Raw genomic sequence first — 13,637 nt, 5'->3', positions numbered from 1 at the left:
AGATTACTTTGTTACATGGTCAAATTTTAAAATCAATGCAGCGAAGTCTGAGGCCCTCGATGTCTCCCTCCCAAAATCCATACAGGATTCCATCCAGTCCAACTCTCCCTTTGCCTGGCCCTCACAGGGTATCAAATACTTAGGAATTCCTATTCATAGAGACCTCTCCCGTCTATATTATCTTAATTTTGGGCCCTTTATTGAACAACTCCATACAGACCACGGTTGGCAAGTTAGAACTGTAAGATTCACTACATGAACCACTGGTGTTTTGTGGAAAAGCACATGTACACTGTGTTCCAAATTATTATGCAAAAAGTGTTTAGGAGTGATAAGGGAAGAATTTGTTTGTTTGTCAGTTAAACTCATTGATGGTGATGTGTGTCAGGGCTCTTTATAACACTGTAAGCAATTGCAGACACCTGTGCTTATTAGTTTGGCAGGTGTGTCCAATGAAAGGCAAGACTACTTAAGAAGGCTGTCCCACATTATTAAGCAGCCTACATTTTCTGCCAAAATGGGAAAGAAAAAGGATGTGTCGGCTGCTGAGAAGCAACAAATTGTGGAGTGTTTAGGTCAAGGCATGACTACAATCAACATTGTGCGATGATCAGGATGAAGTGTCTTGGCAATCAAGAAGTATGTAGCTGATTCACAGTACACACGTGTGCGTGCTGATAAGGGCAAATTGAGGACTCTTTCCTACAGGCAATTACGTCAGGTTAAAAGAGCAGCGGCAAAAAAGCCTTGTCATAGCAGCAGACAAGTTTTTGAAGCTGCTGGTGCCTCCAATGTCCCCCAAACAACAAGATGCAGGGTCCTTCAGAGGTTTGCAGCTGTGCGTACGCCATCCTGTCGACCTCCTCTATCCACTTCACACAAGCAGAAACGGCTCCAGTGGGCCAAACATTACATGAAGATTGATTTCAAAACTGTTTTGTTCACGAATGAGTGCCATGCAACGCTTGATGGTCCAGATGGATGGAGTGGAGGATGACTGGTTGATGGACACCCCACGCAAACACGGCTACAAGGCCAACAAGGAGGAGGTGGAGTAATGTTTTGGGCTGGAATCATGGGGAGAGAGATTGTCGGCCCCTTTAGGATCCCTGAAGGGGTAAAGATGAACTCCATAATGTATGTGGAGTTTCTCAAACAGCACTTCCTGCCATGGTTCAAGAAGAAGAACCGTGTATTCCACAGCAAGATCATTTTTATGCATGATAATGCACCGTCTCATGCTACACATAACACATCTGCATCTCTGGCTGATATGGGCATAAAAGGGGACAAACTTATGCTGTGACCTCCATGCTCCCCTGACTTGTACCCCATTCAGAACCTCTGGAGCATCATCAAAAGGAGTATCTATGATGGCGGGAGGCAGTTCACATCTAAGCAACAGCTCTGGTAGGGTATTCTGTCCTCATGCAAAACAATTGAAGCAGAAACCATCCAAAACCTGACAAATTCAATGGATGAGAGAGTTCAGAAGCTCCTTTCGAACAAGGGGTCCTATGTGCAAATGTAACATCACCTAGAATAAAGTTTTGAGTTGAAAACTGTTTGATTTCAGTTTCTAATAACCTGCTAATGCTTATAATTTCAAAAATGACCATTTTTTTGGCCTTTATTAAAATGAAAAGGTTGATCGAAGAGTGTGGGGGATCTAAGAGTGTGGCAACCCAGTAGTCATGATTACTTCGAATTCTGACAATCTGAGGGTCATGTTGCAGGTAGTGCAGCAAGAAGGCACTTATGTGTCTTGCGCATCTCGGAGCCCCAAAATTATTTTCCGGGCTAGATGCAGCTAAAAATTATTATTAATTTTAAATCTGGTGGAGCTTAGTATAGATGGCCTAATAGAATCAGTACTGCACACTGCTACAAAGCCCAAATTATTTTCCAGCCAAGATACAGATAAACATGATTAGTAATTTTAAATCTGGTGGAGCTTAGTATAGATGGCCTATTAGAATCAGGGCTGCACACTGCTACAAAGCCCAAATTATTTTCCAGCCAAGATACAGATAAACATGATTAGTAATTTGAAAGCTTAAAACGGTTGGTGAGGTGATTTTAACCAATCAACAAGCTTTTACTCTCCCCAGGATGACACAGGGGTAGAAAAGTCATTTCGGATCCATGATTTGTTCATCTTTATGAACGTGAGTCTGTCTACATTATCAGTGGAGAGCCGCGTGTGCTTATCTGTCAGCACACCACCAGCAGCGCTGAACACACGTTCAGACAGAACGCTGGCTGCGGGGCATGACAAGATCTCCAAGGCATAAGTGGCTAGCTCCGGCCATTTATCCAGATTGGAAGCCCAATTCCAATCCCAAAAAGAGCAAGGGTCCAGTGACACAGTCATGGCTTCAATGTTTACTTGGAGATACTCCTGTACCATCGTCTCTAGGCGTTGACTATGTGTCAGACTTCTTGTCTCCTGTGGCCTTGCAAAGGATGGGCTAAAAAAGTGGTGAAATGATTCCGCAAAATTGATGTTACCAGCAGATCCTGTGTTTCTGTTACGGTTTGAGTGCTGAACACTTGACGATCCCACGGTTGGCAAGTTGGAACTGTGAGATTCACTACATGCACCACTGGTGTTTTGTGGAAAAGCACATGTAAGATTCTGCAACAGTCTCTGCTGATACTCCTGCATGCGTGCATCCCTTTCTATGGCAGGAATAATTTCTGCAAATTTACTTTTGTACCGGGGATCTAACAGTGTGGCAACCCAGTAGTCAGGATTATTTCTAATTCTCACAATTCGAGGGTCATGTTGCAGGTAGTGCAGCAAGAAGGCACTCATGTGTGTTGCGCATCCAGGAGCACCAAGTCCCTGTTGTGTTGGTGGCGAGGTAACAATCATGCTTCCTTCCTCTGTCCTCTCCCCCCAACCTCGCACAACAGAAATGTGATCAAGGCCTCCCTCATCTGATGAGTCTTCCATCAGTTCGTCCTCCACTTCTTCCTGGGCTCCTGCACCTTCCTCACTAGTTTGGCTGCTACCATGTGCCCTGGTAAAACCATCTCCCCCACCCTCACATGCCTGCCGCCTTGGTGCTGCCGACCGTCTGGACCTTGCAGATGTTAGCCCTTCCGCATACAACTCCTCCTCCTCTACTTCCTCCACCTCCTCTTGTGCCACCACCTGACTCCGAATTCTGTTTAACATGTGCTCCAGCATGTAAATCACCGGAATAGTCATGCTGATAATGGCATCGTCAGCACTAAACATCTTCGTCGCCATTTCAAAACTGTGCAGAAGGGTGCATAGGTCCCTGATCTGAGACCACTCCTCCAGAGTGATTTGCCCCACCTCTGGATCTCGTTGGCCCAGGCTATACGTCAGAACGTATTACACCAGGGCTTGTCGGTGCTGTCACAGTCGCTGCAACATGTGCAGAGTTGAATTCCACCAGGTAGGCACATCGCATTTTAGCCGGTGAAGTGGCAGGCCCAACGACTTCTGTAGAGATGTAAGTCGCTGAGTTGCGGGATTCGAACGGCGGAAGTGAGCACACAGCGACCGTGCCCTCTGCAGAAGGCCATCTAGTCCGGGATAGTGGGCTAAAAATTGCTGGACAACCAGGTTCAACACGTGAGCCATACAAGGCACATGTGTGACATTGCCCCGGCGAAGGGCCGCACCCAGGTTTGCAGCATTGTCGCACACGGCCTTCCCTGGTTTCAGGTCCAGTGGAGACAACCATTCATGAAATTGGTTCTCCAGAGCTGACCACAACTCCTCAGCTGTGTGACTCACATTTCCCAGACATTTCAAAGTAAAAACCGCCTGATGACGTTGAGCCCTACTGCCAGCATAGTAAGGAGGTGTGCAGGATCCCTTCTGCGCAGTTAGAAAGCTTGTGGCATGACCAGACAGGCTTTGGGTGCAGGTGGAGGACCGAGAGGAGGTTGAGGACGCAGAAGCAGTGGAGGAACTTTGAGATAAAGAGGATTGACACACAACTCGTGGGGACGGCAAGACTTGGACAGCAGCCCCTTGTCCTGCTGTCACCATAGTTACCCAGTGCCCAGTCAGCGACATGTAACGCCCCTGTCCATGCCTACTCGTCCAAGTGTCTGTGGTGAAATGCACCCTGTCACACACAGAGTTTCTCAAAGAAGTGGTGATGTTGTGTGCAACATGCTGGTGGAGCGCAGGCACACCTTTCTTTGAGAAGTAGTGCCGACTGGGCATCTGGTACTGGGGCACTGCGACGGACATAAGGTCTCGAAAATCCTCTGTGTCCACCAGGCGGACAGGCAGCATTTCTGTAGCCAAGAGCTTGCAGATGGTGAAATTCAACATCTTAGCTTTCTCATGGCTAGGAGGAAATGGTCTTTTACTTGTCCACATCTGAGGGACCGAGGGCTGGCTATTGTGCTTAGACGGGGTTGATAAGGGTGTCCCCGGCAAACTGCCAGTCTGTGAGGAAGATGCAGGCGGACATGTTAGGTTGCCTTGATCCAAAGGTGGTGCTATCGATGTCGGACAGCGCTCAACACCAGCTGGTGTTACCACCTCCAAAGAAAATGATGACCTGCCAATCACGCTGGCTGTTGCGGGTAAAGAGGTGGCAGGTCTGCGTCCCAAAACAGGTGTGACTGCTGTCCCCCCAGTCACAGAGGATGAAGAGGCCGCGGATGCACAAGATATGGCAGACGGTGGTTGGCCCGGCCGGCTAGGCCGCATTGTAGCACAGTGAGCTTCCCACTGCAACTTATGCTTCATGTCCATGTGCCGGTTCATGCATGAAGTACTCAAACTATGTATTTTTTGGCCTCTACTTAGCTTTTGCTGACAAATGTTACAGATAACACGAGTTGGGTCATCTTTATCGATCTGAAAAAATGCCCAGGCTATGCAAGGCTTAGCCGCCATGCGACCTGAAGAGCCACCATGACTTGTGGTGAGAGGCAGAGTTGTGTTTGAGGATGCAGTTGTTGACGTGCTTCCAGTACTACGTCTCTGTCCAGGAAGGCGCAACCTGACCTCGTCATCACTAGCATTCTCCTCCACCTCCTCTGCTGACCTCATCTCTTGGCTGACTGTGGGTTGACAGTAAGTGGGATCTCCAACCTCATCATCATCACCCTGTGCGTTATCACACCCGTCGTCCTCAGAGCCAACCTGTTCCTGCCCTGACAAAAAACTAAAGTTGTCGCTCCAATCAGGTATTTGAGTCTCATCATCGTCTTCCTCATTGTCTCCACCAACAGGAGTTACAGTTTGGGAATGAGGGTCTACATTATGGTCAGAACCTTCTGCGTCTGGTCCTGGATCCGACTCATAAAGATTCTGGGCATCAGTGCAGATCATTTCCTCGTCTGGATTCACAGAAGCGCTGGAGCCGACCTCTGATTCCCAGGCTATAGTATGAGTAAACAGCTCTGCAGACTCAACCATCTGTTCTACCTCATACTCAGACGGGCAGCTGGAGATTTGGGAGCTGTGAGGAAGCAAGTGCGATTGGGGTGACACCTTTGAGGACTGGAGTATTTGTGATGTTGAAGTTGATGTGGAGGAGAGCCCACTTAAAGGAGCACTTGATATCCGTTGAAGCACCTGCTGTTTTTGTGCCTCATCTGGAATTTGTAGCGATTGGCGTGGCCGTAAGAAAGGGATCTTATCACATTGTCCGCTAAAAGAAGTAGACATTTTAGTTTGGCTGGAAGATGGTCTTTCTTCTGCAGATGTTACTGTTGCTTTAACACCTACCCCACGGACACAACCTTTTTTCCCCTTCCCAACACGCCTATTCCCCTTTCCACCAGCAGCAGGCCTTTTTCCACTCATTTTGGTGGTTAACTAATTCACAACTCTGGAGTTGTTTGCACAAAAAAACAATGGATGGGAACCGAACAGAGCTGAGTGGCCAAACTGTGGTATTAGGCCAAAACTATTGGCTGGGTTAGATGCAGAAAAAAATTATATTCAATTTGCAACCTGATGGAGGTCAGTAATAGAACAAGTCCCACACACAGCTAGAAGCCCAAATATTTCTTCAGAGCTAGATGCAGAAAAAAAATATTTTTAATTTGCAACCTGATCGAGGTCAGTATAGATGGACTAATAGACCAAGTCCCACACACTGCTAGAAGCCCAAATATTTTTTCAGAGCTAGATGCAGAAAAAAATTATATTCAATTTGCAACCTGATGGAGGTCAGTATAGATGGACTAATAGAACAAGTCCCACACACTGCTAGAAGCCCAAATATTTTTTCAGAGCTAGATGCAGAAAAAAATTATATTCAATTTGCAACCTGATGGAGGTCAGTATAGATGGACTAATAGACCAAGTCCCACACACTGCTAGAAGCCCAATTTTTTTTTCAGAGCTAGATGCAGAAAAAAATTATTTTTAATTTGCAACCTGATGGAGGTCAGTATAGATGGACTAATAGAACAAGTCTCACACACTGCTAGAAGCCCAAATATTTTTTCAGAGCTAGATGAAGAAAAAAAATATTTTTAATTTGCAACCTGATGGAGGTCAGTATAGATGGACTAATAGAATGATGTTATGCCCAAAAGGTTTTACTTTACTAGGTGCAGTAAAAAAATTGGTATTCTATACACAGGTGGTGTAGCTTGCAACACAGATAGGCTACTCCACTGACTAACACACTCTGCAATAGGCCAAAAAGGATTAGCTTTGTTAGATTTAGCCAAATGCTGTGAAAAAAACTTGCACAGCACTGGCACAGACCTGCCTGGCAAAAACTGATAGGAACTGATGTAACTTAGTCCTGAAAAGGACTGCAATTACAATTAGTCTTTACTCCCAACCTATCTATTTAAGAGCACAGACCTGCCTGATAAAAGTCGTAGGAAATGCTGTAACCTAGTCCTTAAAAGGACTGCAATCACAACTATTCCCTACTCCCAAGCTATCTGTAGATTTGTGCGAAAATTGGCTTTAAATTAACAAGGTATAGCGCACACAGCAACAGCGGTGCCGTCTAACACGCAGCTGCAGCAGTGAGAAAATGGTGGCGACGGGGAAAATGGCTGGGTCTTATAGGGCAAGGACATGTGACATACACTGCCAATGACACATGCCCTTGCTTGTGTGAAAAAAAGCAATTCGCTCCATGTGTGCTCTGCTGATAGGCTGACAGATTGCACCTCCCCACTGTAAATGCGGGAAAGAGAAAAAAAAATGGAGATCTTCATTATTCCTGCAGAGATCCATCCCCTGCCCCTCCCCCCGCCCCGCTGAACACTCAAACTGCGTATTAACATTAATTTTCAGCATTACTGAGAAAAAATCCAGTTATGATTTTGGTGCACGAACAGTTATCGAACATAACCTCGAACAGCCGAATTTTTTTCAAATTGTTCGTGTTCGCCGAACGGCTCGAACACCGCCCAAAACAGCTCGAATTTGAGATTGGTGAACAGTTCGAGTCGAACAACGCTCATCTCTAATTATCATGCATGAAAATGATCTTGCTGCGGAATGCACGGTTCTTCTTCTTGAACCATGGAAGGAAGTGCTGTTTGAGAATCTCAACATACATTATGGAGTTCATCTTTACCCCTTCAGGGATTCTAAAAGGGCCGATAATCTCTCTCCCCATGATTCCAGCCCAAAACATTACTCCACCTCCTCCTTGTTAGCGCCGTAGCTGTGTTTGCATGGGGTGTCCATCAACCAGCCATCCTCCACTCCATCCATCTGGACCATCGAGATCATTTTCATGCATGATAATGCCCCGTCTCATGCTGCACATAACACATCTGCATCTCTGGCTGCTATGGGCATAAAAGGGGACAAACTTATGGTGTGGCACCCATGCTCCCCTGACCTCAACCCCATTGAGAACCTCTGGAGCATCATCAAAAGGAGTGTCTATGATGGCGGGAGGCAGTTCACATCTAAGCAACAGCTCTGGGAGGGTATTCTGTCCTCATGCAAAACAATTGAAGCAGAAACCATCCAAAACCTGACAAATTCAATGGACGAGAGAGTTCAGAAGCTCCTTTCAAACAAGGGGTCCTATGTGCAAATGTAACATCACCTAGAATAAAGCTTTGAGTTGAAAACTGTTTGATTTCAGTTTGTAATAACCTGCTAATGCTTATCATTTAAAAAATGACCATTTTTTTGTTCTTTATTAAAATGAAAAGGTTGAAAACTCTGCTGTGCATAATAATTTGGAACATGCATTTTGAGTGCAGTTTGAGTTTTTTATTTTTTTTAAAATATACTGTTATCATAGGCAGTTTGTACAAAAACCTTTCAATTGTACTCTAATAGTTATTTGACTGGAAAATTACAATGACTGCAATTCATAAAGGCAATTTGGGAAAATCTGAGAAAATATTATTTGCATAATAATTTGGAACACAGTGTAGATGGATGTTGTCTGACTATTAAACATGTATTTTAGTGACTGTTTTTTTCAGATTTTGGGGTAAGAAGGATTGGGCATGTTCGATTTCAACATATTTGATCCTTTGTTCCAAGCCTCTGCCAGAAGACTCTTGATGAGGCTTCTTCCCCTCTACACATTGTAAACTTGTGACTGACCCCTTTTAGAAAGTTATTCCTATGTGAACCAAACAGTGCTGCCTCCTCTACCACTGATATTATAGGGGTTGTCGACCTTTGGGGACTATTATTAATTTTTTACCTATACTTAAAAAAAATATTTTTTTCAATTGGCTTTCAATAAAAATGTTGCAGATACCAAACATCTATAGGTTCTTTTTCTATTTAAGTGGTGACAAAAAATCTAAAATTTGTAAGAAAAAAAAATGGCGCCATTTTCTGAGACTCGTAGTGTGGCGCCCCTGAGGGTTCAGTCGCCACAGAGGTACTGCACCTCACCCAGAGGTGTGGTGTCTCCTTCTCTCAGGTAAGGAGGGAGTGTTGCCCGGAACCTCAACACCCGCATTCAACACTACACTGCTCCAGGCCAGCTGGAAGGGCAAGATGCCCTGTCCCTGGCTGGAGTGGGGGGAGCAAAAGAGAGGGAACCAGTAGTGGGTGTGGGTGGAGGATGTAGAGTAGGGGAGCACCATTAAAGGAGGTATATAAAGGGAAGCCATCTTAGGGTGGAAGAACAGAAAGGACAGAATAGGACAGTGAGTAGTAAGGAGAGGAGGGGAGCAGAGTCTCTTCAGGAGCTCTGCTCCACAAGTGGGGCCTAGTAAGAGAGGCCCAGGAGGGGAGCAGAGGAGAAAAGGCTCCGGTAACAGAGGGGATCCCAGGGAGGTACGGTGAGTGCAGGACGGCACCCGTACGCCCGAATCTGCCAAGTGTCACAGGCATCAGGCCACTAGAAGGTAACCGGTCCCTGGACCAGCCGTGTAACTCCAGGTCTTGGCTGGAAAACCGGAGGCTTCGGCACTTCCATGGTGCAGTTGCCACAGTCTCACCCTAGTCACCGTGGAGGGCATCAAGTAGGTCCGGGAACTCCAGGTTGCCCAGAGGGACTTCAGAGCACCCGATCGGGACTGTGTGTGGGGAAGCGTAGAGCAGGAGGCAGAAGACCCTGCGCGGGAAGTCGGTCTAGTAAGGAACATAAAGAAAGCGGGGTTCCGTCAAGCGCTCCTGATATATCTGAGAAAGTGCTGAACTCCTTGTCTGGTAGATGCAGTGCGACGCGGGAGGCTGACACCCGTACAGTGTACCTGAGGAACTTGAACAGAACTGTGAGTAAACTCGGATGACTGCACTCCACTGCCTCCATCAGTTATTTCCGCTGTGCCATCTCTTCTGCACCGCAAGCCCAGCATCACCATCATCTACACTACACTGCCCTGGGGCCCGCTCCACCTGTGGGGAGCAGAAACATCCCAGCTGCCCTCTCAACCGCCCCAGAGGTCTGAAGCAGCGCTGGTACCTATTACCAGAAACCACAGGTGGCGTCACGAACACTTCCTAAAAACTACAAATCCCATATAAACATTCCGGGCCGCCGCCACTGTGACATATCCCTCCCCCCAGCATCGATAGGCCCGGCACCGAGTACCCCACGGCCCTCGGGGTGCGTCAGTAGCGTCTCCATTTTTCATGATCTGGGGCTGCGTGAGGGTTTATGTTTTGCACCCCAATCTTACATTTTTATTGATATCATTTTGGGGTAGATCCGATGTTTTGATCACCTGTTATTGAATTTTATTGCAATGTTGCAGTGACCAAAAAAAATTTAATTCCGGCTTTTTGATTGTTTTTCTCTTTACACCGTTTACTGATTGGATTAATTATTTTTATATTTTGATAGATCGGACATTTCTGAACGATACCAAATATGTGTATTTTTTTAATTGTTTTATTTTGAATTTTGCAAAAGGAGGGTGATTTGAACTTTTATATATTTTTAATTTTTTTTTATATATTTTTTAAACCTTTTTTTTTTTTCTTTAAACTTTTTACTTGCTTCAATAGTCTCCTTAGGAGATTTGAAACTGCAATCATCTGATTGCCTGTGCTATACACAGCAGGGCTCTGATTGCCTGTGCTATACACAGCAGGGCTCTGATAGCCTGTGCTATACACAGCAGGGCTCAGGATTGGACTGGGATGCCTAGGGCCCACCAGGGGAACTGACTCTAGGGGCCCACACTACAGCCCACCATAAACGGTTTTATTACTTATGTTTTTCAATAATGTACTGTAGTTACATGATTGGCCTCGCTATGGAGCACCAAGCAGCAGGACTTTGTTCGAACAGTCATTCCGTACTGCCAGAGTCCCTTTAATGGTAACTTGTCACCTTGAAAAACGCTATTGATCTGCAGATATAGGGGTAATCTGCAGGTAAATAGGGTTTAAAGCCTGGTTAGACGGCTTAATGGAAAAGTGTTGGCTACAGGGAGAAAATTACGTTTTATTCTCCCTGCCGCCACTCGCTTCCTGTTATACGGTCCGTGCAAGGAGGGAGACATTATAGTCACCGCTAATTACAAAGTGAGGGTGCTGTAATAACATCCCGGCACCTTGATTGTGACATGGAGCCCAATCTCAGGCTGAGCTTCATTAAATGACTAACATGGCAGCAGCACCTGGCAACTAGTGATGAGCGAGAATGGTCAGATAAGGTGTGATCCCAGCATGCTCAGGTGTTATCCAGGTATCTTGTAGTGCTCTGCTAATATGCCTGAGTCCCCGCAGTAGCATGTTTTGCTGCGGTAGACAGACTCAACACATGCAGGAATTGCCTGTTTATTAGGTAATCCCTGCATGTGTTGCTTCTATCTACCACCGCAAAACATGCTACCGCGGGGACTCGAGCATAGTAGCAGAGCACTACAAGATACCTGGATAACATCCGAGCATGCTGAGATAACACCTTGTCCGACCACGCTCACTCAGCACTACTGGCAACCCATCAGCAACCTGCAACTGCGTCATAGGGGGCTGAAGGGAACAGTTGACTGCATGCACCGGCCATTGTGCTATCTAAATGCCGCTGTCAGTGATTGACAAGGGCTTCTTGCAGACGCCGGCTATGTAACACAGCCGACATCTGCCCGGTATGGAGCAGGCTCAGCTCCTGAACCCGCTCCATACAAGCACATCCCAATGGTGACAGTTAAGACAGGTTAGCAAATTTCACTTGTCTGTTTCTAAATGTGGAAAGACAAATGGAATTCCATAACACATGAGAAGGAGCCGTAATAAATTTAGTAAAGCTGCCCCAAGCATATGAATGTTATTACACACCACAATGCACTGTTACATACACGCATCTTACAAAAATACATATCATTCCAGATACGCAGACGCCCACAAACTCATCAGTACATGAATACATCATCTGAACCACCATCAATTGTAATGTCAGGTCAGCCCCATATATCTTCGTATCGCATAAACCTACAACTCCCAGTATGTAATTAACAATAGAGATACTGGGAGTTGTTATCAGTCATCATCAGACTGCGGACCATACAGGAACCACAGTACTGATGAGACACAGGCAGGATCACAAATGAACATTTACATCCAGGTATCTTACCTGAGACGTCTTCTCTGATTAGAGTCGTTCTCTTTCTTTTCTTCCTCTTGTCCAGTCTCCATGATGACTTTTCTCATCCACAGCTCGTCTCTGCAGACTTCCATCTTCTCCGGTCTTCTGCAGATCATCCCCACACGATGCCCTTAAAGATAGCAGAATTATTATAATGCTCCTGAATAAAAATATCTACACTGAGCCCCTGAATAAACCTAACTCTTACAATGCTCCCTGCACAAAATATGACATACACTCTACCCCTCTTATGGTACCTGCTCTCCACACTGTCCTCTCCTTACCATACTGGGCCCCCTCTTCACACTGTCCTCTCACACTGTGTCCCCCCTATACTGCCCAGTCTCTATACTGTGCCCCTTCATCACACGGCAGTATGGGGGGAACAGTATGCTGAGGAGCAGCATACTGTTCCCCCCATACTGCCGCATCGCTCTACCTTCCCCCACACTACCTAATCTCTGTGCTATGTCACCTCACACTTTTCTCCCTCCATACTGTCTCCTCACACTATTCCCCCACTCTCCATACTGTTTCCTCACACATCCCCCTTCCCCATTCTGTTCCCGCACCCATTCCCACCCTCCTCTAGTTCACCATACTGTTTGTTCACACATCTCCCCATTCTGTCTCCTAAAATTTCTCTCTCATCTCTCCCCAAATATAATAAATCTTGGGAAGAGCACACAGACATGCAGAAGCACGCTTACACACACGAAAACAAGTGCACACAGACACATACTAAGGGCTCTTTCACACGTCAGTACGTGCGGTGACAGTTTCCACATGTACCAGAGACATTGGTACATGTAGACCCATTCAAATGAATGGGTCTGTGCACATGTCAGTGTGTTTCCACTTTCCACAGACCATGTTCTGTCCGTGGGCAAAACACGCTGACATGTCTGTTTTTTACTTGCTGCACAGGCTGCAAAACGTCCCGCACACTGATGACCGCGCTCTTCCCAAGCACCGGGTGCTGAACGCTGCCCTCATCATAGATCCCTGCCGGCGTTGTGATCAGCAGCAGCAGGGTCAATGATCAGAGTAGTAGTCTACTCCCGCTGTGTTCAACTGTAAAAATAAGAATAAAATTAAAGAATCCTTATACTCACCTCTCCTAAGTATCACCCGCTGTAATCCGTGCGAGCGCTCACGCCGAGGAGAATGACTCCTGCAGCGAGTGGGCCCCGGAGCTACGCTCAACATGCGATGCCCTGTTATTCACTAAGCACAGCTCTGGGGCCTGCTCGCTGCAGTAGTCATTCTCCCCGGCGTGAGCGCTCGCACGGATTACAGCGGAGGACACTTAGGAGAGGTGAGTATAAGGATTTTTTTATTTTATTCTTATTTTTAAAGTTGAACACAGCGGGAGTAGACTACTACTCTCATCATTGTCCCTGCTGCTGCCGATCGTAGCGCCGGCAAGGATCTATGATGAGTCACCAATTCTGCATTTATCACCCACTCCTGGTTTTGGCTCCCACTCCTGAGAAAAAATACTGAACGAATACTGACAAAATACAGATAGCAGTGCTTAAAATGATCATGTCTTGTGTCTCCTGTAACCAGTCAATCCTCCATTATCTTTTTTTCTTACACCCCAGTCCTGATGACAGTATACAAGGGGTAATT

Source organism: Phyllobates terribilis, unplaced genomic scaffold (genome assembly GCF_046119375.1).
Source record: "Phyllobates terribilis strain yellow unplaced genomic scaffold, ASM4611937v1 Scaffold_12__6_contigs__length_324123572, whole genome shotgun sequence".
Lineage (NCBI taxonomy): Eukaryota > Metazoa > Chordata > Amphibia > Anura > Dendrobatidae > Phyllobates > Phyllobates terribilis.
Note: the sequence above shows the minus strand (reverse complement) of the source record.